This window comes from Lygodium microphyllum, chromosome 11 (assembly GCF_053477565.2).
Source record: "Lygodium microphyllum isolate KBCC chromosome 11, Lygodium_microphyllum_v1.1.10, whole genome shotgun sequence".
In the NCBI taxonomy this organism is placed as follows: Eukaryota; Viridiplantae; Streptophyta; class Polypodiopsida; order Schizaeales; family Lygodiaceae; genus Lygodium; species Lygodium microphyllum.
Window position 1 is genome coordinate 105,677,085 of NC_141145.1, and position 21,942 is coordinate 105,699,026.

The following is a 21,942-nucleotide window of genomic DNA, read 5'->3' on the forward strand; positions in this document are numbered from 1 at the left end:
AAGAGTGTGAGATGGGCAACCACCTGGGTCAAAGGGAAACCCATCCTTCAGATCATAGAACTACTCCTAGTACAAATCCTCAACATAATTTTCATTTTTATTATATAATTTTTCTTCATTTCATTGTTCCAATCTTCCATTATATACATGCTATGAACTTTGACCTTGGTTGTCTTGTAAGGGCATTTTGAGACATGGTTAGCTGTGTACTTGTCACTACGTTTAAAGCATGTGCCTTTTTATTTCCGCTCCTTTAGAACATCTAGGAGAATGAACTTTTGACCACTTAGACCATTCAAGGTTGATGCAGTTCGGGGTCTATTTTTAGCATATTTACTCTCACCATTAGAGCCAAGTGTTATTCCAAAAGTACCATATTTTCTTTCAGCATGGAAGGAGGATAAGTAGGTATTTTGGGGCTGCTACTAGGCATGGGGTTACCTCTAAAAACACCCCCATATATGAGGCTGACCTCAATGGGGTGCAAGGCTGTCTATAACCTTGCTAAAAATTTTCATTTTGACAATACTCTCTTACATATCTTTCAACCAATTCAATTGCATCAAATAAGGTAGATGGATTTTGAGCCATGACATTTGTGAATAAGCTTGGCTCTAACCGATAGATGTACTTGTGTAATTTTGCATCATCAGTAATTCTCTCCACATACATGGTCAAGTTCATAAACTAATTCAAGTAGTCCCATACAGTGAGATTGCACTAGTCAAGAGTGTATCACCATCGTGACAATTGCTCTTTTTCCACAGGGGATATAAATGCTTGAACCATGTGCATCTTAAAGTCTTCCCAATCAATAAACATATGATTATCTTGATTAATATAGTGCCACAATGTGTGGGGTAAATGCTTCCAAGTGGAGAGATGCAAAGATAATTTCTTGATCATCTATGCGAGGGTAGATATTAAAGTAGGACTCCAATTTGATGTGGATGGGGACCGCCTATTGTACTTGGTAAGAAGGATCTTATCACGAAGATAATTGGTGTTATGGGAGCACTAGATTGTGCTCGAGAGACTAGACTCGATGCAAGATTTGTTACAAGAATTATGATTACAAGATAATCCCATGTAGGGACACAAGGTATAATGATAACTTAACAAGATGCAAAAAATCTCACAACCTGGGACCATATATATATAGGCAATAGGAATCAATAGAATATGAAGGATCCCACAACCCGAGCCCAGAGATATAGATACAAGAGATCATAATTGCAAGATCTCCATCGACGGGGATGAACGAGATACAATATAGTACCAGACAAGATCTTGTACTATGAGATTACAAGGTGACAAGCCAACATGAGTATAATGGAAGACAAGACAAGACTAGATACCATGACTAGACAAGAACTAGAACTTGAACTCAAAGTTACTTACTTGGAGGTCTTGACTCCTTGAGCTCCCAAGACTAACATTGGCAAGATTGAGGAGCTCTATGGTGAGCCCCCTCCTTTTATAGGTCTTGGAGGGTGGCTAAAGATCTTCTAGAAGGTTCTATGATGACATGGCAAGGGTGGATTCGCATGGTTGGCTCAAGGATGTCATGTTAAGGGTGCGTTCACATGGGGTATAGATTCATATGGCATGAGTAGGAATTAATATGTACACTTGATCATGGCATATCCATGACATCACCCCCTCCTCTAGTGACGAGTTCCACGAGGAGCGGTGTTTGGTCCAAAATCGTTGGATTCCTCTTATGAAATTCTTTAACTTTGAGAGGTGCTCTTTGGAGTCATTCTGTAGGTTTCCAAGTGCAATCATTGATGTCATATCCTTTCCAATGAACACAATATTTCGATCGACCTCGAGAGATCCTCAAGTCTAAGACATGCTCAACCTCAAATTCTTCATGATCTTCAATCTACATAGGTGGTGGGGGAATTATATCTCTCCCCCCTCAATGGTGAGCTATGGTATGCCTCGAGCAAGGAAATATGGAGACATGGTGGATCTTCAAGGTGCTGGGAGGTTGGAGTCAGTAAGCAACTGGGTTGATCTAGGCTACGATAGTGAAGGGACCAAATCTCAAGTGGTCTAGCTTGGTGGAGGGCCTTGTTGTCTGGAGGTCATGCCTGAGATGTTGGAGATGATCCTGGTTTGTATAGTGCTTGTATTGATTTTGAGCCTTTTGGATTTGTTGCTTGATTTCCTAGTGTATATCTACTAGGTGTTGAGCTTTGTCTCAAGTGGTAGGGTTATTTACTTGATTGGAGAGATGTACATCAATCCTTCTTGCCAATGCCAGTCTTGGGAGCTCAAGGAGTCAAGACTTCCAAGTAAGTAACTTCAAGTTCTAGTTCTAGTTATTCTCTAGTCATAGTATCTTGTCTTCCATTATACTCCTGTTGTCTCGTCACCTTGTAACTCGTAGTACGAGATCTTTTCTAGTATTGTCTTGTATCTTGTTCATCCCCATTAAGGGAGAGCTTGTGATTATGATATCTTGTATCCATACATATGGACTCGAGTTGTTGTGGGGTCCTTCATATTCCATCGAGTTCTATTGTCTATACCTATGGTTCCGGGTTGTGGGATTTTTCGTATCTTGTTAAGTTATCATTGTACCTTGTGCCCCTACATGGGATTATCTTGTAATCAGAATTCTTATAACAAATCTTGCATCTAGTCTCTCGAGAATAGTCTAGTACTTCCATAACAGTTTGGCAAGACTAAGGACCTCTATGGTGAGCCCCTCCTTTTATAACTATTGGAGGGTCGCTAAAGATATTCTAGAATGTTCCATGATGACATCATCAATGATGTAGGTGATGATATGGGATATCTTCTAGAAGGTTCTATGATGACATGGCAAGGGTGGATTCACATGTGCTCGAGGATATCTTGTTAAGGGTCCATTCGCGTGGGGTGTGGATTCATAGGCATGAGCAATAATTAATATGTACACTTGATCATGGCATGTCCGTGACAATTGGGGCCTTACTGTCCATGAAAGTCTTACTGTCCATACCTACCATGATGTCCATACATACCATGCTATCCATACATACCATCCTGTGCATTTATCCCATGCTGCCTATTATAACCGTGTTGCCCATTATTGCCATGCGGGTTGAGCCATATAAGTTGTTGACAAACATGGATCTTGAGCACAGTTTAGCTATGGAGACTTGAACTTGTAAGCAAGAGACATGAAGAAGACTGATGACTAGACACAGACTTTCACTCAAGTGAATTAGGTTCCAAGATAGATTAGCTTGGACTCATAAACACAATCTTGAGTACATAGAGTTATAGACTCTAAGTACAAAGTACAATAGCATTTTTTGAAAAGTGAACCAAGTATATATCTTTATAGCTTTTCAGTTTCTCCACTCTCCTCACAATGCATATGGGATTCAGGACATCTCGTCCTGGAGCATACATCATTTGTTACTTCTCAACACCCCTCCTCAAATGATGAGTCCCTACACTTTCTGGCATTTGCCCCCCCCTACATGCTAACATGGTCCGGGAGACTAGCTCATAGGCATTCTAGTCAAGTTAAGGCTCGAGACTTTACATCTTTGGCAAGGGTTTTTACAAAGAAAATCCACTGTGGGAATAAATTCCTTAGAACAATCTGTCAGAGTTGTTGATGGTAGCGGAAGCATCTTCTTCTTCTTCTTCTTCATTTATGAATTGACTTTGGTGGTGGTCATTCTGCATATGATGTGCTCTTTTCTTGTGGAAATATTCACTGGAAATATGGCTAGTCTTACCACAATAATGACATGTCATCCGACTTTTTTTATCGGTGTTGAATTCTTGACCTCTTCCTTTGGATCCAGTAGCTCCTTTGGTGTATAAGAGATTTTCCCTAGACGATGGGATACCATATTTTGCATTCTTGTTTTTCTGTTTGTTCTCTTCATAAAAAAGAGAGTGCTTAATATCTTTAAGTGAGAGACTTGGAACATTGCTTAGTGTTGAAATAAGGTTCTTATATGGTTTATGATTAACATTGGCAAGTAGCACTCCTATTGCCTCGTCCTCATCAATGGTCTTTTTAAGAGTTGCTAGTTGAGTTTTAAGGCTCTTGAACTTATTGATGTGTGTAGTCATAGATGAGCTGTCTTTTGCATCCAACTTATAAAACTGCATAAGTAATTTTACCTTTGAGTTCTTTGCTTGTATACCAAAGATCTTGTCAAGTTCTTCCCATGTTTTCTTTGCATCCTTGATGCCAAAAATATGATGTAATACATCATTGGATAGGCCCCATGCAATAATACCTAGAGCTTTGTTGTTCATCTTCTTCCATGCCTTTGTTTTAGGCTGGTGTTCTGCAGCATCTTCTGCATCATCTTCTTCAAAGAGATCTAGAGGTCTTTCCTCATGAGATGATACATGGTTTTCTCTTTCCTAGCGTGAAAGCCTTCACCATTAAACTTTGTTATTTGTTCCACTTTAGTCGTCTTAGAAGGAGGTCTTACCATGAGAATGCTCGGGCAGTGTCCATCCTTTTACACAAAAATTGAGACTTACAAATGGATTTGATCAAAAGGGCTTTAAATCATTACAAGTGCTGAGAATAGGCTTTTGAGTAGCTGAGGTAAAATCAATGAATGGCTTGTTCATGAGTGAGCTAAATACACAAGTGCCAAGAGACACTGATTGAGTATCAAGAGATACTATTGATGTTGAATTTCCTCGTTGAGTTAGATGTTGATGTTGAATTTCCTTAGTGAGCTAGATGTTACTCAATGATCTCCTCCCCTTACTAATTTGGAGTGTTGTGGAATGAACTAAAACTCTGATCAGAATGGCAGCAACCTGAATTAGTTGAAGAAAGTGAGAGATTGAAGTGTAAGATGAGCTTGAACTTCACAAGCTATGGTTGCTTGGTATTAGGGTTTCTGTACTCATCTGTTGTTTCATTTGCAATAGCACATACACGCAATCATCTGATAAGAGATTTGATGGAGAGAAGGCTTATATACCAAGCTTTAAAAGCCCTATGGTCTTGAGTCGAATTGCAATGTGTGCAAGTCGTGCAGTTGTACAATAGCCTATCAGGCACAGTCTGGACATATTCAACGAATTTCCATAATGCAAGAGGTATAGTGCACCAATGTCAGCACAACTAAGGTACCATGGAGAAGCTCCAGGAGTAAAGAAAGAAGTTTGCATAAGAGATCTTTGTGAGATATTTCCTGTATTGGGAGATCCAGGGGCTCCAAGGTGAGTGGGTGCAGGTTGGCTATGGTGGCCAAGAAGAGATGTGTGAGAATGAAGTAGGAGATGAACTCATACACTTGTCTTGAGTTGGAGCTAAGCTGTGAGAAGTTGGGGGAGTAGGGAGAAGAGCTAAACTGAGCTCACCATGGCTCTGATACCATGTTGACAAATATGGATCTTGAGCACAGTTTAGCTATGGAGGCTTGAACTCGTAAGCAAGAGACATGAAGAAGATTGATGACTAGACACATACTTTCACTCAAGTGAATTAGGTTTCAAGATAGATTAGCTTGGACTCATAAACACAATCTTGAGTACATAGAGTTACAGACTCTAAGTACAAAGTACAATAGAATTTTTTGAAAAATGAACCAAGTACATGTCTTTATAACTTTTTAGGTTCTCCACTCTCCTCAGTGTGCATATGGGATTCAAGACATCTCTTCCTGGAGCATACATCATTTGTTATTTCTCAACATAAGTGTCGTTGGGGCTCTTAGGGAGAGTGGGGGAGCTTCTATCAATGGTGGGTGGGGGTCTCACACTAGAGGGTTGGCCACATGGATAATGGGAGAGCTCAAAGAGGCTTCGTCATTAATATGAGAGGGTTCATCGACCTCATAAGTGGAAGGGGCAATACCCTTTGCTCCAAGAATGCCATGTGGGTCATGTAGAAGCTCGAGTGGTGGAGCAATTGGGACTCATGCTTGGATTCATTTGCCTTTTCTTGTGCCGAAGTGGTGGCTAATTGGGCTACAAGAGTGGTGAGGTGCTCTAGGGTGTATTGAGTTTGAGAATTTGATAGGGCCATTTGCCCAATTGCTAAATCGATTTTAGATAGTATTTGGTGATGATTGGCAACCATGTCATTATGCCTCTCCACGTGATGAAGCTAATGCCGATATAACAAGTAATTGAGCATGCTATAGGGATCCATATTGCACACTTCCTCTTGTATATCACCATGATAATCTTGTGCCAAGCTAGGTGCATTATGTGCCTTGCTTTTGCCTTTTTTTCCTGCCATTGAAGTGCAGTCCATAGGATCCATTATCAATAAAAGGGAACTTCTATCGAGGAGATTTTTTATTCAAATCAAAGGGAGGAAGCCTTCTTTGATATGAGCTATCAATAGTTTTGACAAAAAATGATCAGAGAATTCTAGAATTGGATTTTTGTGCCTGTTGTCCTGGAGCTGGTTTGCACCCTATCCATAGTGACCTCAGTGCACAAAAATGGCCATATATTTTAGGCTATAGTAATTGTAGAGATTTTTTATTCAAATCAAAGGGAACAAATCCCTCTTTGAGATAAGCTATAGGATTTGTTCCCAAATGTAATACATAATTTGTTGCAACAAGCTTTCTATGACTATTCTTGAGTGCCTATGGCTAAAACATTGTTTTGTTGTCCCAATTTTTGCATGCATTGTATGAGTGGCTCATGGGCTAAGGAGCTTGAGCATCATAACAAGAAATATCTTGAGTGTATTGAGCATGATCCCAAGTGCATTGACGTATCCATTTGCTCTGCCATCATTGCATAAGTAGGCCCTAGTGGCATACATCTTACATTGATTGCATACATATCAAGTGCCATACATGGGTGCCTTGATCATTGGGACTATATCTAATTAGGGGGTATTTCATTGGGAATGGGGTGATTGTGGAGTGTACCTACACCTACATAAAAGTATCGGGCTCTAGATCATTGAGAGGTGGGCAATGTTCCCCTGAGCTAGGTTGTGCAACCCTTCAAGGTCTTAAGTGGTAAGGGAGGGTCACCTCTCTTTTGGCGTACATACAAGTATCAGGCTCTAGATCATCAAGAGGTGGGCAACGTTCCCTTGAGCTAGGTTGTGCAACGCTTCAAGGTCTTAAGTGGTAAGGGCGGGTCACCTCTCTTTTGGCGTATTGCCTCGCCTGGCATCGTCCTTTTTCCTTAGCTGAAGTATACATGGAAGAAATTTTTAATCAAGCAATTGGCATGAGATGCACTGGAAAATAAGTATAGGATATTTTCATGAGATGCAAGGATTAAACAAGAGCTTGGGTGGGGTTTACCTTGTCTTAGTATCCACTTGGGATCAATTCAAGATACACATGATCAGATAAGTGTTAGAGTGAGCAATAACCAATGGGGAGGAGTTAATATGATGCATTGGAAAATAAATGGGGAGCAAGTCGGTACTTATGTTCTCTTCAATGTTTGAAGCAGATGGATGAAGCATGATTCCACAATGATGCCGAGTTTTCCATTAAGTCAGTTCGAGTGAGTAAAGCACTCTAATGGGTACAAACTTCAAGGATTTTATGCTTCCTCTAATGGGGTGGGCCTCCCATGCTTGTTCCCGAGCTTGCTCTTCAAGAGTATAAGGCTTCAAATGGAGCTTTCATGGCTGCCCATAAGAAATTCTTACATATTGAGCTCCATGTCTTCAATTCGGGTATGTGAGGGCAAGAATGGTTGAAGAATATCCTAAGGGATGAAGTTCTAGAGATTATAGGCTGATTTGAGAGCTTGGGCTGAGCCTTAATGATTGTCCCAAGCAGTGTAGAGCAGGGGTGTCTCTTTCAAGAGAGGAAGCCAGCAAGAGGAGACAGGAGAAGTTCAAAACTTGCCATGAAATAAGAGTGCCTTGTGCCCAAGAGGTCTAGCTTGAAGCTTAGTCAGTTGGGGAGGAGGTTGGATTGAGAAGAAGGCTTTAGGGGGATCAATATAAAATGCGATGCATTTTGCAGGCTGCTTCCTACTATCCACATGGCTCTGAGGGAGGGCACAATGGTGCTTGATAGGTTGAGGATCACTCAAGGAAACATGTGGGGCAACTTAGAATTGAGATTAAGGGGTGCTTCCAGCAAGAGTGGAATATTTGGGGGCAATCCACTATGAAAGCTTGGGAGAAAAGCTTGTGGGGAGAAGAGAGAGAAGCCTAGAACAAAAAGTAACTATAACTTTTAACCTCCTCTAACTCTTGAGCCTCCAACTTTGCCCTGAGACCCTTATAAGCTACATGGGAAAGAATGACGACTTGTTAAATTCTCATGTTACCTCTAGATATGTTAGAAGCTCCAACCATAGCTCTTGCTTGCTCAAGAAAACTATCACTAACTGTAGTGCTGCCTACTATAATTGTACATGTGGCATGAGTAACTAGGTTTTTCAGATTTGAAAAGGAAACTAGATAGAGAAAGAGGAGAGGGGAAAAGGACCAAAGCTTAAAGCTCTAATACCACTTGTAATGAATGAGGTTGAGAGGAGAGAGGAGAATGAGCAGAAGAAAGAGAAAGAGAGAAAGAGAGAAAGAAGAAGAAAGAGGAAGACTAGAAGAGGAGAGAGAAAGATAGGAAAAGGGGGGAAAGGAGGAAGGAAGCCATGGAAGTTGAAGGAGAAGGTGAACTAGGTCTCCTATATCTTATATACCCTAGTTAGTGTGACTGGATATCTAATCCCTAGTTCACGTGTATCCCACTCATTACAATCCTAAAGACCCTCTTGGAAGGCATACTAATAGAGGAGATTGTGGCTAGGTATTTGAATCACTTTTGGATAGAGGGAGTTCACAAGTCCATAGTTAGAGCCAAAAAGGTTCTATCCTAATCTTGATGCAAGCTTTGTTGACTTAAAAGGAGTGGTAATCAGTTTTAGAAGTGCCCTAGGGTGATCAACATAGCACTAAGACTCTCCACAGAAACATCACCTACCCAAGGGATTATCAAATTTCCAAGAAAAGTCACTACCTCACGAGATACAAGACAAGAATAGTCACACACAAAGGAGACTAGAGAACAAACTAGGAAAAAGTGTGAATGGAAGAGAAAAAGAGAAACCAATTGTCTAACAAAGGGTAGATCAACCAAGGGGGAGAAAAAAGACATAGGAAAGATAGAGATGAAAGCTCATCCACCACAGATTGTAATGAAGTAAATACTCCAAAAGAATGAACAACACTCCGCACTACCAAGAGATCTAAAAAGAAGTTGGAAGCTAAAATGAGAGAATACATACACCACCCTATTCCCATGGCAACATCATTATTATTAGTATGATTGGAATACACTTCTTTTAAAAATAATGTATATGTCTATTAATTAATAATATTTACATCAAGCACCATTCACCGCTAATAGAATTTACTTAGTGTTTCTAAGAGCCTTAAACAACACTCCATATATAGAGCCAAACCTATGCAAAACTCTAAAGGCAATAACTATTTCTAACTCACATACATCTATATCAAGTCTTTTCCAAAAAGGAATGCTATCAAAGGCACTTATTGTTTTTGTGTTTTTGTGTTGCTCCAATTGCAACTACTCTTATAACATTCCATATTTGCAGGAAGCTTTCATTGGTTGAGTTACCAATGTCATGTGACCATAAGTCTAGAGAACGAAAATAATAGAAAGTTCCATCTATACTAGGATTTTACCAGTATGCATATGGAACACTAATCACATGACAAATATTTGAGATTAAGTTCTAATAACTTAATGAAAATTTTGGATGAATCTAAATATATGCATGGAATTATCTTAAGTGGTTTAAGTCATCCAAACTAAAAACTATCAAAAAGTGACACACGTATAGAAAAGTAGCATTTATGACTACTCTAAGAGGAACTTTGAAAATTTGCCCACATTACCTTATCGATTAGGTCTATTTTCTTTTATTTGGGTACTTGGATGACTATATTTAGAGTTCATATAACAAACTTATGGACAAAACAAGTTGGAGCTAGGCGTAGGGCTTCTATAAAAATGAAAACATGAAAAATAAAAAAGCAAGGCAAGAAAGGCAAAAGCTGAAGTTGAGTGCAAAATGCATGGAGAGATTATGTATATAAGGAGCATAAATGTATGAGAGAAGGCCTAGCCTATTTTTCCCTTGACCATGATGAAATATGGTTGATATATGCCTAGACTATGATGAAATATGTTCTACATATTCATGGGGTGTGATTTGAAGCTAGTGTATGAATTAGGTTATGAATTATGGCTTGGGGTTGATATATGCCTAGACTATGATGAAATATAGTCTACATATTCATGGGGTGTGATTTGAAGCTAGTGTATGAATTAGGTTATGAATTATGGCTTGGGGTTCATAATGAGATATGTCCCTAAATTAATGAAAACTATAAATATATATGTATATATGTTCATATTTTCTTTTCTTTCTTTTTTCCCAAACCAATACAAATTATATGTCCCTAAATCAATAAAAATTGCAAATATAGATTCTACATGTGTTCATCTTCATCTTACTAAATTCTTAGAGGTAGAGACTTGATGTCTTCTCGGCCACACTTACAAATTTCCTCAACCTCATCTCTAAAAAGAGTCACCTTAGTAGTAAATGGCCCCATGGAAACCCACCTTCTCCATCAATCATTCTTGTTCCTTTTGTAGCTTTCAAAACTCGACATAGTCCCAAAAGAGGTGCTTGAGGGATTTGCCTTGCCTTTTGCATAGGAAATATAGGTTGAAATCCTTCTTAATTTATTGATCCTTTCCTTGGTTGAGTATTGGTTCATAAGGGTTCTCCATAGGATTAGATGTGATCTCTTAGAATGTGTGTGAGAGCCCATATTTGCCTTACTCTCCTCTTCTACATTCGAAGCTTTATTTGAGAGTATTGCTTCTTCCAATAATCGTATACCTTAAAATGTTTATTCCATCCTCCTTAGAAAATTTCTTGGACATGTTTTAATCACTTAGGTTCTTGTGTTTCTCCAATTTGATGCATTCAATCGCCATGACTTCTTTGATGACATGGGAAGTTGGCTAGTCATAATTGGAATTCTTTTATGGCAAATATAGGTAGAGTCATGTTGTGTTTTAATTCCAAGCACATGAATTTTAAATAGACAGTGAAAAAATATTAATATTTTTAATCAGATATTTTTCCTTAGACAAGACAAAAAATTATTATGCTCTATTTGCATGATCTTTTACAATCTCCTTTGGGTGATGAAAAATACTAGAAACTAATTTACGATATGCATTAGTGTTTGATACACTTGGATTAAGTTACATTCTAGAAACATGGTAAATGAAAGAAAAAGTTAGGCAATGTAAGTGCCATGATGTATATACATCTTAGTTAAACTAAAGTAGTGCTTAGATCTTTTTATTTCTATCATGAATATAAGATGATATTTCTATAACTATTAACAAATGCACCATGTAGATGCAGTAGGATTTACCCAAATAGTTAATCATAATCCTTTTTTAGCATCTTATAGCCAACTTTATAGCCATGACCTTTCTTTTTGAGTGATTGCAAAATAGCTGAGACCTCTCTAGCACAACATCCAAAAATCAATTGGTTTCAATCTAGCTTCTTTATTAGTAACAACTCTATTCCTATTTTTCCATTGACATCTAATGACATCAACTCTAATGATATTCCATATCTTTAGTGTCTCTTCATCTAAAGACACTCTATCCCCCAAAAAAGCATCTTAGGAGTTTCTACCAGCATTTAGATTTGCATCATGACTTTCACCCAACTTCACAATGCTTATGTTAAGGAGTAGTGCTAAAAGTAGGCGGGGGACTATTTCCTTTTTCTAAGAGACACATGTGAACCATGGCAAAACCTTCATGAACTTTCCGAGTTTGTCCTTTGTACAAATCTTCTTAACAATGACTTTCCATAACATTTTGTTGATGGAATGCTTCCAAACTCTTCTCCTTCTATAATTTTGAGTTTTTTGCTTAAACCTAGGAATTAAGGCCTTCCATTTTGTGGCCACCTCCATAAAACTTATTTCTTTTCAAAGAAATTTTTCTCTTCGTAGATTGATCCTTCTTATCTCTTTAGGTAATCAATGATTTCAATATGAGCTTAATGCCACCAAACCAAAAGTGGGCCAATGATAAGCTTTTGATGGAAAAACCTACAATATCCACCTTATTTCAACTTCACTCATGTCATATTTCCTTTCCATATCCAACAAATCAATCAATTCCCCTATATGAGAATCTCATACGTCCACCCATCTTAAAACCCCCTTCTTAGCAAGTGCCTTAGAAAAGTCTTTAGCTACAATCACATCTCCATTTTGAAACACGTGGTGACAACCATATCACTTGAAGTGGAGATGCATCTCCAACTCTTGCCAACTCCTAGACCACTTAACTTTGAGCATCCCATCTAGGTCTAGGGATTTCCCTAGACCCTCTCCTCGTCTTACTTAAAAACACATTCAAAGTCCACCCAAAAGGACCAAGAAAGTGAGTCAATATTTGTTGAGACCTCTCTAATGCTACGGTAAGGAACTCATTCAGAACTTGAAAATATCATGCAGGGTACTCCAAAGGTTGACCCACTATGGAGAAGATTTTCAAAAAACACATTTGGGATAGACACATCATTATTGTGAATAGCTCCATTTGCATCTTGGATGCTAGTGATAGTTTGCCTCAACTTTTTTGCTTTCAAGTCTAGATTCTCCCATCACCACACATTTGAACTAATCTTGCAAGTACTTATTCTAGATTTTGGATTCAATTGTTGCCTTGTGATTTTTATAGTGCAATTTAAACATGGTTCAGATCTCATACTAAACCATACCCATCACAATAATTTGTAAACTTTTGATCAAACATCCACATATGAATGGAAAAAAGAACCATGGTTTTTTGTCTATTGCTCACATCTCTTTTCTATTATTTTTTTATTGAAGAATTCTAGCAACTAAGTGTGGCTATCTCATATTGAGAAACCTTAGAAATGTTGATTTTACCATTTGGAAAGATGGGAACCAATCCAACCATAGTGAGATTCTAACCAATGAACATTGGTTCACTAGTTGTCTAAACCACAAAAAACACTAACATTTTTCATGCTTCATATCTTCCTTGTCTCCAAAACCCTTATTGAAATGCTCATGAAGAATGTTCTAGTTTTCTAGTTGTATTTCACATTTTATATTTACACATTTTGCTTCTTGCTCGTTGCCTCCATGCAATGATGGTAAATTTTTACGTCTGTGCACAAAAGCTTTAATTTTTAGATCTTCATGCACATAAAGCAAAACTTTTTTTGTTGATTCTTTTCTTAATCTAAGCTCGCTCTTGTCATTTTAGGTTGGCCTACATAGCACAAGTTGCTATAGTGATCGGATTATGTGGCTTCTTCAAGATCACTTGGGCTATCAATTATTGGTAGTATCTATGAATTTTTTTAAATATACTTGTAATAAATCGTAATAATTTCCTTTAAAATCACATGTTACACAAACAGTTATAACACAAGGTCTTTATCTAACCCAACTTTAAAGTGCCAATGTTGGTAGCATTTTCTTCTCTTTCTTCATTATAGTCATTCCCTTTTCCTATTGTAGCTTTTCTTTATCAGCTCAGTCTCCTCTTTTTCTTTTCCTTTTCTTATGAATGATCACTATTTTGAACCATTACCCTTACCCTTACCCTGATTTCACATTTTAGTGATTTGGACCATTACCCCTTTGTAGATTTTATAGTTTACAAAACTCGCCTTTATAGACGAAGGAGACATTCCATAGAGAAGCCATGGGTTTGAGAGAAGGATGCCATTTGCCAGCTCATTTTCACATACATGCATATGTGCTTGCAAAACCATACACAATATTATGCATATGGCAGGGCATGAACTTAAATGCAACATATCCCAGCCTTTGAATATATTACATGTAGAACCACACCCTTTTTCCTTGTTATCATGAACCTACCAAATTCCCCACTCTTGCTTCATATTGGTTAAAAGGAAAGTATTTCACCAACAACAAAAGGTTATAATCTACTAGGGCTTTAGTCATATCTGTAAATCATCACACATGACATGATTTTTCACTTTTTAAAAATGTATAATATGATTGATCTAGTCTTGGAATTCCATAATTTCTATATATAAATGAAGCATAAGACAAGCTACTTGAATTCTTTATCTTTGACAAGGATTTGTCAATGTAAAGCCTAATCTTTGATGAGGACTAAGTTATTTTCATTGCATAGTTTTTGATAGGGATATATCAATTTTATTGACTACTTTGTTTTTAAGATGTAAGCATGAGACTTGACTTATGTGGCTTTCACGTTTTTGAAAAGGATCCATCAATTTACAACCAAATCTTAGCTAATGTAATTGTTATGTGGGTTTATCAATTCCACACTATATTTCATGTAGATATATAATTCACATGAACAATTACATTACCTCTATGCCTTCAATTCTACCTTTTTGTGTAGGTGTTCCATTTGTATGTTGTATCACTCCTAATGAGAACCTTAAAATAAAGGATAGAGAGGGATATGGAGGAGAAAAATATTGGATAGAGAGGAGAACAATATTGATGCTCAAAGTAAAACCAAGGGCCTTTCAATTTGGTGAATAATGATGATGATCATGCTTGATGTATAAATGTACAACCTTACAATTCCCATTCCATGTCTTCATTACAAACATGTCACATCTTAAATCCTTGACTTGATGGTAAACATGACTCAATAAGACTACCCTAATTTATTGAATCTATGTGATGGCTATTCCTTTCACATTTTAGATTCTACATAGTCTAATTTGAAAATTCATCTCAATCATGCACTAAACATGGTTGTTCCTCGAGCCTATTGATGCAACGTTGCACATGTACGCTACATGTGCGTGTATGCTTAAACAATTGCACATGTGTGTATGTGTGTGTGCACACACATGCATGCACACATATGCATGTGTGTATGTGAGTGGGCCTTACTACAGATGTACCTTACATATGTGTGCATCGATTAAATAGTCTTAGGTTGTGTGTGCACTTGCATGTGTGCATGTGCACACACGTGTGCATATGTGCATACACATGTGTGCAAGTATGCATGCATGCCTCAATGGGTGACTCTATACAATATTTCAATTATTTGTTATAATCATAATCTTGCACATTGGTAAGGACTTGCCACCTAAAATACTAGTGGTTATGCATGATAATTATGCATCATAATATTTTGTCATTGGTTTATATGAATGCTATGAGTGTGTCTATTAGTCATTCTCTAGGTATATGTTGCATGTGTCAATCATATCTTTGTGATTTTGAAGATTGATAAATGCTCCAACTCAAAGCCCTGTTCAAGTCACCTTAATTAGGCATGCATAAGGGGAGAGAGAGAGAGAGAGAGAGAGAGAGAGAGAGAGAGAGAGAGAGAGAGAGAGAGAGAGAGAGAGAGAGAGAGAGAGAGAGAGAGAGAGAGAGAGAGAATCATGCCTTTAGGAAACATCATGTTTAGAGTTCCTCTATAAATTAAATCATTCATTTACAACTAGCTAAAATTAACTAATTTGGGAATTAGTCCAAAATCCCTAGTAGTAATGCATCCATGTTGGTAATTAATTATGCTTAGAGAGTGGAGGTGACAAAATCCCTAGCAGTGCATCCATGTTGAGGACTAAGTGTGCTAAGAGATTAGAGGTGACAAGTTTCTTGAAATGTTCTAATGGTAGATTTACTCTTAACTAGCTCAATAATCCATATTCATGCAACAAACCTATAACATTACAATGTGCACACAATAAGCACACATATACACATTACTATCATGCATATACATATGTGCACATTGGCATCTATTCATGAACATGTAGGCAAATTCATGTACATATACAATTTAGACATGCCTTTTGATAACAAAGATTTAGGTGCAACTTTCTTCATACAAGTAAGGAGAAATGACTTGTTTTATTTGATATGTTTCTATTGATTTCTATCTCCTTGAGTTAGTCACAAAAGCAATCACTCTCGATTTTTTTCAAGTTATAGGACATCGATTACAATCAACTAGTTAGGTTTTCAAAATTTTAGTCATTGTAGCTTAAAGAATATAGTATTGCATTCCATTTTCCATAAGGGATCTTAAAAAATAAATAAATCAATCTAACCCTTATTTGTGTGTGTCTAACTATGATTCACATATAAAACACATTTAAAAATAATTGCATGAACATGAATAAGCAAATATTCATGGCCTTAACTTGAAGAAAGCATAACATTTCGATATGTATTTTGCTTCTAATGGGAACTAGCAAAGCTAGCATCCTTTTTAAGGCCCAAAAAGTAAACATATTTTCAAATCCTTATTGGAACAAGCTCTATTATGTTGTCATTGCTTTCACTCCAATACTTTCTCGATAGTGAGACAATGAACATGATATCTATGCTTATGCTTAGATAAAGAGAGAAAAGTCATTCTAGCCATACCTAGGGCTTCCACAATTGAAGAAAAAAGATTCCACGTCAAGGATTCTCCTCATTTTGTTTGCACATGTGTTTGACAAGATCACTTGTCTTGAAGGATTTTCAGGTGATGGTTTCATATTGGGGCAACACCAGCATTACAAAGGGAAGCGCTGTGGATTGTTTAAAGAAAAATGCAAATAAAAATATCCTTCAATCAGGTAATCTTTCAAATGCTTATTCATTTGTTCCCACATACGTCTTTCCAAAGCTTATCAAGCCAAAAACAGTATGAACATAAAGATGCATGCCTATAACTATTCGCCTATTGATATCTACATTCACAAGGGTAGAAAAAGTCTTGTAGTTTCCCTTGGGTCAAACTAAAACCAACAACTTTGAGAATCTTTTAACATATCTTTCCTCCCTAAACTAGGGAATCACAATATCAAGCTTTGTCATATATATTTGTTCAGCATTCTTCTCGAAGCTATTGTGATTAATATCCTTGACCTTATCTTGTCCCCTCTTGTTTCCCATGTATAAAATAGGCCTCCTTCAAACATGTGTGTACATGGAGCTTGAACTAGACCCTTTAAAGTTTAGAAATCATGTTTCCCTTTTGAACTTGTCTTGAATTCCTGTGTGTAAGTGGTTGGTTATTATAGTACACATGCAGTAAAATATTGGTTTTCCCTTCCCCAATGATGGTGCTTCGCATTGTTGTACACGAAATGACACCAATTATAAGATGACCGTACTTTGTAATCTATATATGCACTTGTCATATTAGAAATAAAGATGTGATCTTAAATGTGGAGTGTCATTTACTATGTAATTGTTAACATCATTCAATGTCACCATGTAGTGTGACCTACAAAAAGTGGTTAATAATATAACTTTTACCCCATCATCAAAGTGGCGTGATGTTGCACTTGTAACAATCTTATATGATTCAGGAGTGAGTTAAAGTCCAACAAGATCTCAAGCAAGCATGTGGATCTTAATAATGCATGTTCAGTCTATGAGTTGTCTACCTTTCACAAAAGAAATCCTACTTATTATTGTTTATCAGATATATGATCATAAAAAACAATTTCAAATTTCACATTTGGCCACGAGTTTATTGTCTAACTACCAACAACTAGCTTTATGTGGTAGCTAGCTCATAGATAAATTCATCTTCACTTTCAATACTTTTCTAGCTTTTTGACAATAAGAAGTAAAGTTGAACCTTTACTTCAAGGCTTCTAGCACCCTTAAATATTTGATGAGAGATTTTAAAACACAAAAAATAGGTATTGTCCCCAAGGTTTTATTATTTATGTATATTTCTTATAGTGAAGGTATTAAGATGTGAGTGAATATCTTAAGAAGTGAGTCCCATACAAATTTCATCACATAAAAATTAAAGGATTCATGCACATGTCTAAGAGCTGACTTTAATAGGTTCATATGTCTAGCCTTACATATTCTATATGAGTTGTTATCGATATCTCATGTATCATTGGAAATAAGCCTCAAGAAAGGGAATATTCTGAGTTTGTGGTGTATCTTATGTAACTTTCCATTAAAAAATTCAAAGTGTGACAAGTCTTGTCTCAATAATTTATCAAGATAATCAAGTTTCCAAACCTAATTTTGGTTCTTTAAAAAGAACAATTGATTGGAAAATATTGGTCACCACATCATATGTGGTCTAGAAAAATAAGTTAAATAATTTGCAATTTTCCTCTCAAAAGAAATAAATAACACCTAATTGTAAATTTTCATTTCATTATCAAAATACTTTTGGACACATAATTAATGCAATTTAAAAAAAACATCTTATTCAAATAGCTACACCATTTTCTACTTTATTGTATTCAAATGTTTTAACTTTACAAATCATGACTAATGGAAAGAATTTGGCATATTTAGCACATACCACAATCACATTCACTAAGGCAATGGAAGTGATAGTAAAAAAATTGCATGTAGCATTTCTATTGTATAGATTTTTTTCCATAAACTTACAAGACTTATGCCTTTGTTACTATAGTTTCTAAAGAAGACAAATAAATGCAACAAGATACATAAAAGAAGAACCAACTAAAGATATCTTGAAATTGTTCAAATCTTGTAGCTTTTCATTTTTAATGGTTTAAATTGCTAATAAGGAACACCCTTCTCAAGATTCACAAAGAATATATTACCCTATCAAAAAACAAGATGAGACTAGCTAGTTTCTTGGCAACTACCTTGACAATAATACATGCTTAAAAATGTGCATGTGATACCCTCATTGAAGTCTTTAGTTTCCCTAATTTACTTCACATTATTTTGAAGAAAACAATAACAATTGTTAATTTAAAACACACAACCTTTTTTGCTCTTCTTTTAGCTATTGTGGATATGAAATGATATTAGCCCTATTTGTTTGGGATACTATAACTTATATTGTATTCAACAAAACAAATAACCAACCACGTTGGACAATTTTTTGAAATGGAAAAGAGGTGTAGCCACATGTTCTTTATAGCAAAGGCTCAAGAAACCCTAAGTAGGAATTCTTTTTGACAAATTTTCAATGAAACATCTCCTTTTTCTTTTGAAACTTGTGAACATCCCAATGGTTAGAGATGGAGATTAAGAAATTCAACTATAAAAGAGTCATAAGGATACTTATTATATTTGATATTTTTCACAAGCGTTGAATGCGAATTTATATGGCCATATTTGAAAATGGCTCTTAAGCTTCTCTTCTAATCATCCCAAGAGTACAACCAAGAGGCAACGCCATGGTATTGAGAAAATTCAAGCAAGGATTGGAATTATTAAAGAATCACCTCATGAGTCTTTCAAAACCATCGAGAAATGCACCCTTGACACTCAATTATCTTATGCTAGCTTGCTTCACTACTTTGGCTTTCACAAGCATACATAGTGATATGTGGGACATGGTATGTTCTTTCCTTCTTCCACATGTTTTTAATAGATGACCACTTTTTGGGTCCAACCTCTTGACTAGGGCTTTATCCTCCTTCAAAAAGTTTAGCTTTCAAAAGCATAACACTAGCATACATATAGCAGTATGTGGGAGATGTTACGATCTTTCCTTCTTCCACATCTTTTTATTAGATGACCACTTTTTGGGTCCAATATCTTGACTATGGATCTATCCTCTTTGAAACACATTTGTTATGAAGTAGAAGTTGGATGAGGTAGAGCAAGACTGGCTAGTTACACTATCATATTGTGGGCACACTAGTATTTGAGAAGCTTCATTGCTCCTTTTTTTAAAAATGTAATGTATTCATAAGTATTGATCAGGGTCTCATTCTAGTCTCTTCACCCAAAGTACAATGTATCTAGCTTGTTCAATAAATGTTCCATATGAAAATATTTTTATCTAGATGTTGGTAACGTGGACTTCATTAAACGATTCTACTTAGTTTGAATAGAACTCATAACTATCATCATTTGGTTGTAATTCAAATTATCACATTGATGTAATGTGTAATTCATGGCCTTAGAAAAGTCCTTGGATTTATTGATCTATGAATATTGGTAGGCCAGCTTGCGAAAAAAAACTACTAATTGTACGCTAACACACTCTTTTTAATGAAAATTTGATAATATTTACATCAAAAGGATGATCATATGTAAGTCGAAAATGCCCATGACACTTGGATTAAGTGTTTAAAGGCAATTCCAAATACAAATTCTTTTGCCTTAAGGACTTTGAGGATAGTTAGGATCTTGGATCTACAAATCTAGAACATTGCAACCAAGTAGATTTTAATTTCTTTCTTCATAAGCACCCAATTTCTATTAAGCCATCGGTGTTTAGCAAATATGACTCTAGTTATCTTCCATAGTTTGTGGCTTTCTTCATCCAGAATACCCCTTATCTCCAAACAAGGTAGTCCTATTTTGATTGAGGGCCCTTTGATTATTTAAGGAGAGATGGAGGTGCTTGATAGTCAAGTATTGTGACCAATTCACTATCACCCTAGATTGCCACTAGCATCACCTTGGAGAGAGAGAGAGAGAGAGAGAGAGAGAGAGAGAGAGAGAGAGAGAGAGAGGTTGTAAAAGCAAGTGATTTTATGAAATCAACCTAAGTAGACAAAATAGAAACAATCATGATTACTTAGATGGTATTGCCATGGGTACTACATGTAGTGCAAGTGATCTTATTAAAATCAACTTCAAGTAGAGGTAATAGAGACAAACACAATTACTTAGATGGTATTGCCATGTATATTGTTGATTGAACAAATGTAAGGAACCCTAAGAAAGATGTAAAAGGTCTAGCTCCCCAACTTTGGCAAGGTAGTGAATGTAGAAAATTTACATAGGCTTCCCAATTCTTAAGTGTGAATGTGCACTCATACACACACATGTGTGCATGAGCACGCACGCACACACACACACACACACACACACACACACACACACACACACAAAAGAAGCCTTTAATCCTCTCCAAAAATCTAGATCATTTACTAGAGGGTCGACTCGTTTCTCTGGTTTCTTTAACTCAATCCCTGTTTAAGTTGTTTCTTGTTGCAAACTCAACTCCCAAGTTGTCTTGACAAGAGCTATGACTTGTGAATGTCAACCCCCATGCGATATATTGACATAAGCATTCCTATACTCAAATGAGACAAAACAATGTAAATCAACAACTTAGAGAGAGGAGTGTAGCAAAAAAATGCAGTGTCTTTTACTTTTTTTAAAATTTTATCCTCATGCTCAACTTGTCTCATTCCCAAAGAAGAGTTTGTGCCTGATTGATTAATTTCATATCCTTATAAACCCTACCAACCATCGAAGGTATATATAATAGGCCACACTAGGCAACACAACATAAGAAATCCATCTAAGCTTCAAAAATAGAGGTGCCATGGTCAACTCAAGCATGGAGGGAATGTGAGGAAGTTGAGAGTTGTGGTTAGTTGGTGCATCAAAATTGTAGCCATGTCTTTATTGTCATGTACAATTGCCCAAGATGTGGTAGTGGCCTTGCTTGTTCATGCATGTGGGGTGTTGGGGAATGCAAGAGACTTGTTGCTAATGGTGAGAACTAGGATGGGAAGAAGCTAATGATAAAGAATGGGAGCTCATATGGATTTGGGGTATGTTGTTGTGGCTTGAAGCAACATTGTGGACATGGTCAATTTTGAGAAGTTTGTCACAAAAGAAAGCATGCCTCCTTCAATGAATGTAAACATGCCACATTTGCAGGCCAAAAATATGTTAGGCTCTAGTGGCCCTATCATTATCTTAGATCAAACAAAGATTCATAGTCTATACATTAGCTAAATTATGGGACTAGTGATCAAACCTTGAGATTTATGATCAATGTGGCTTTAATGTGGTGTTGTGGGTTAGATTTGGAAGGTTCTAGATTGTTGTTGCTACATTTGTGGACAAGATGGGTACTTTGTGAACAATTTTCCAAAGAAGGAAGAAGCTACTAAAGAAAATTCTCTACAGTAGAAGGATAAGGGCATTGCTATGTGTGCCTTGAAGTCCTT